The sequence below is a fragment of the Myotis davidii genome, unplaced genomic scaffold, assembly GCF_000327345.1.
Source record: "Myotis davidii unplaced genomic scaffold, ASM32734v1 scaffold125, whole genome shotgun sequence".
NCBI classification, from domain to species: domain Eukaryota; kingdom Metazoa; phylum Chordata; class Mammalia; order Chiroptera; family Vespertilionidae; genus Myotis; species Myotis davidii.
The window spans coordinates 7,737,497-7,741,616 of NW_006299390.1; positions in this window are offsets into that span (position 1 = coordinate 7,737,497).

Sequence of the window (4,120 nt, forward strand, 5' to 3'; positions counted from 1 at the left end):
TTCCTGCTTGAGTATGCATGACCTTGAGTTTCACGGCAGCCCCTCCAGCCCTGAAGATCAGTGTTATTGAGCCTTGCGAGAGTCAGCCCCGGAAGGGTGGGCCGTGGTCCCCCCAGGAGGGAGAGGGAGGGAATAAGGCAGGAGGGAGCCTAGCGGAGGCACACCAGGCCTCAGTGAGAACTGGCTTTGCCCTGACTCCCACGCCTCCAGCCAACCCCAAAGGCACTCAGCCCTGAATCGGTGGCCCCAACGGCGCTGGCGGACTAGATGCAGGCTTAGCAGGGTCAGGGGCCACGCATCTGACCTGGCCGGGCCTCAAATAACATCCATCTGGCAGTGGAAGGGCCTAGGGCTAGGAGACAGGAGGCCTGGGCCCCAACCCTGCCCGCACGCTGATGCTCTGTGTGACCGTGAGCAAGTCACCCTCCCCCTCTGAGTCCCAGTGTCGGAACTGACCAAGGCCAGGTCCGGGCTGTGCTGAGAAGGGGGGACGGAGGCGAGGAGAAGCAGCCGGGCCCCAGCCTTCGGGAGCTCTGGATGTGACTAACATCTGGGAAAGCAGCAGGAAGTGACACATGAAAGGGTAAACAGGGCAAAATCTGTAAAATGGGTTTGCTGTCTCTGCCCTGCCTTCCTGCCGCTTTGTGAGAGCAAAAACCTAACAGCCCGTGTCTGCGGGTCACTGCAGTCCTGGAGTGCCCTCCAGTTTGTCATCTCATTTGCTCTTGCGAGGGGACCGGAAGGAAACAGGCTCTAGGAGTTAAGTGGCCACGCAAGCTGGGTATTCCCTCTGTCTGGGGCCCTCTTCCCCTGCTTGGAGTCCCCGTGGTCCCTGCTGCTTCCCGGTCAGGCTCAAGTCCTTGCTTCCTGCTTCCTCCTCAGCCTCCCTGGCAGACCGTGGGCTCCAGGAGTGCGGGGTGTGTCTGGCTGGTTCACATCTGTATGTACAGGGCCTGGCACCCAGGAGGGTGAAGGGCAGGGCGGGGGCGGGGGGCAGTGCAAGCCCTGAATCTGCGCTGGATCCCACCCAAAGAAAGGCTGAGAGCCGAGCATGAAGGTCAAGGGAAGGTCTCTTTGGATGACTTTGGTCTCAAAGGATTTGATGCAGAAGCTTCAGGGACGGCGTGGGAGGGGGTCGGCATTCTGGGCCTCTTTCCACACATTTCAATTCTATTTCAATCCACTTCCACACGCATTCTTTAAAGCCTGCGCTGTGGTGGGCATAGTTGAACAGGCTGAACAAAAACCCTGCCCTCACGGAGCTTACACGCTAATGGAGATGGTAAATAAGATCGATGCGCAAGTCATGCGGTGTTTTAGCAGCTGGTGCCATGAACAAAGAAACAAAGCGAGAAAGTGGCGTAAGACATGCCACATCTGGTGTCGCAGGGGGCCCTGTGGGTGTCTGAGGGAAGATACTCCAGGCAGAGAGCACAAGTGCAAAGGCCCTGGGGTAGGGACAGCAAGGAGACAGGCCAGCGAGGCTGGAGCCAAGCAAGTGAAGGAAAGAGAAAGGTGAGTCCAGAGGGGCAGGACATGCTGGCCTGTGCAGCCCTGGGTGGGTCGCTGTGAGGCCTTGGCGTTTACTGTGAGGAAGTGGGGAGCTACTGGAGAGTTTGGCAACTAATAGGGTTTGTTTTGAATTGCATTGTTTTGGGGGCTGGGCAGGGACGGCCACTATATTCTTCTCTGAATCCAGCCCCGGTGTGAATCCAGGTCCAGCTAACTCCAAACTCAGTGCTCACTCTGGTACCCCACGCCCCTGAGAAGGACCTGTTAGCTTTGGGGGCCATGCCCTGGGCTGGGGGGTAAGGCCCCGGGCAGAGGGCAGGATGCCAGAGGCCCGGGCAGCCTTGCTGGGCTCTGAGCAGCTCTGTGAAGAGTATGGCTCCCTCCACAGCACCAGAAATGTGGCACCTGAGCTCTGGCCGCCCCCTGCGGACTGTGTGGGGAGAAGAAAGAAACGAAAGCCGGGTTGGGCAGTGGTGCAGGGCCCAGGATTGCTCAGCAGTCTCGGCTGGAGTTGACGCAGGCTCTCCTTATCTGGTCTTCCCTCCCTTCCTGCGCCCCCAGCCAGCCTCCTCAGTCACACTGCCTCGGGGGGGGCCTCAGAGGAACTTGGCGGGAGCCCCACTTGGGGTACAGGAGGGGCAGGGGTGACCATGGAGGTGGGGTGGGAGCGTCAGTATATGATCACCACCCACCCATGATCAGAACCTTCCGGCCAACCATCCAGACCCAGATTCGAACGCAGCTCCAATGTGTGTGAGATACTGACGTTGAGCCAGAAGAGGACGCTCCCTGAGCCTCAGTTTCCTCATCTGTGGAATGGAGAGAACACGTGGCTTAAAAGATGGTGCACGTGGAGTGCTTGGCACAGAGCCCGGTGCACAGTGAGCATCCATTCCCAGGATGGATGCCTTTGTCATCGCTCAAGGGCACTGCTCCCTCTGCATGACCCCCAGATTGGGCTTGTCTTAGCGGAGGGGGCACAGGTGACTTCTGGGAGATCCTGGGCTGGCTGGGCTGATGCAAGAACCTAAATAGGACACCAGAAGCGAGACAGCACCCGCAGGACTGTTCTGCAGACTTTTGGTTTTGCTTCACCCACAGCGAAAAGTGCATTTTTCATTGTGATGCAGCATAAACAAGCGTAGATATGCAAAGTGGAAATTAAAGTTTCATGAAGCAGCACTTGCCCTCACTAGCTGCGATGCACTCTCTTCTCTGTTCTCTCCCATTTCATTAAAATTATTAAATGCTGGTCACAACCCACACATAAAAATGATTAACGAGCTAATCGAAAGCACCGGCCCCACGTTCAGGGCTGTGGGGGCTGGAGGAGCGCGTGTCCACAGCCATGTGACTGTCCTCAGCGAGGCCCGCAGGGCCACCAAGGGACCTGGAGAGAAGACCTAGGGGCAGACCCTCCAGAGAGGCACCCTCGGGGGAGCAGGGGGCTGTATCTAGGCAGAAGAGACCAGATGGCGACTCGCCAGACAGCCTGCACAGTGTGCATCTGGACTGGGAGGGTCCAAGGGACTCAGGGGCCAGAGAGAGGCAATATAGCATGTTGGTTAGCACAGAGCCCTGCTGCCAGAATGCCTGGGTCCAGGTCCTGCCTCCATGGCCTCCCAGCTCTTTGGCCACTGGCAAAGCTCATAACCTCTCTGTGCCTCAGTTTTCTCGTCTGTAAAATGGGATGGTGGTAATTCCTCGAATGTTCTCTGAGTGTCTGTGTGTGGGGACCTAGAGCAGTCCCTGGCACTATGCACGTGTTTATTGCTCGGTCAGACGGAGGTGCTTGCTGGTTGTGTGCCAGCATATGCCATATGGGACCTCTGGGTTGTCTCCCTCCACAGCCCCTACACCAGTGAGCCAAGTTCTCCTTAAACTGGGAGATATTGAGCCCAGAGAGCCCAGCTCAGGCAGCATGGACAAGTATCCCCCATTATTGCCCTCTGCAGAGGGAGCTCCCTGCACCCCAGTCTTGGCCCTGGAGTCAAACAGCCCTGCATTCAAAGCCCAGCTCTGCTGGCTACAAGCTTCATGACCTCTGGGAGGCCAAGCCTGGCACAGGTGCCCCTGGCATGGTCCTGACCTTGCAGAGCTGCTGTGAGAGCTAAATGCAGTGAGCCTGGAATAAACCAGCCCCAGGCCTGACACTTCGTAGGCTCATGACACACACAGAAGCTATCCTCCTCTCCGCGGCCTCTCCTCCCAGTCCCCACCCCCGTCCTCCCCAGGAGCCCCAGCTCCCAGATCAGCCTCCTCCTGGGCTCTTCTGGGCACGTGGCTTTGTGAATCCGGCTGTGGCAGCGGCAGCCTTAATTCTAGTTCTGCGCTGGGTAATTTCCCGTGATTACAGGTCTGTCAACGCGCAAGCACTGCAGCTGCTAGGAATCCAGCGGGCCTCATCAGGGCAGGGCTGGAGTCGTGCACACACACGTGCCCACACACATGTGCCCACACATGCAGCTTGTGGACCAAAGGGTCCCAGACTCACCGATTCCTGCCGCAGGGAGTTTAAACAACACACAGGCTCATGCGGCCTTCCCTGTGGGATGACAGGTCTGAAGTAAAGAGAGGACAGGGATAAGGGAGGTCTTAGGACCAGGAC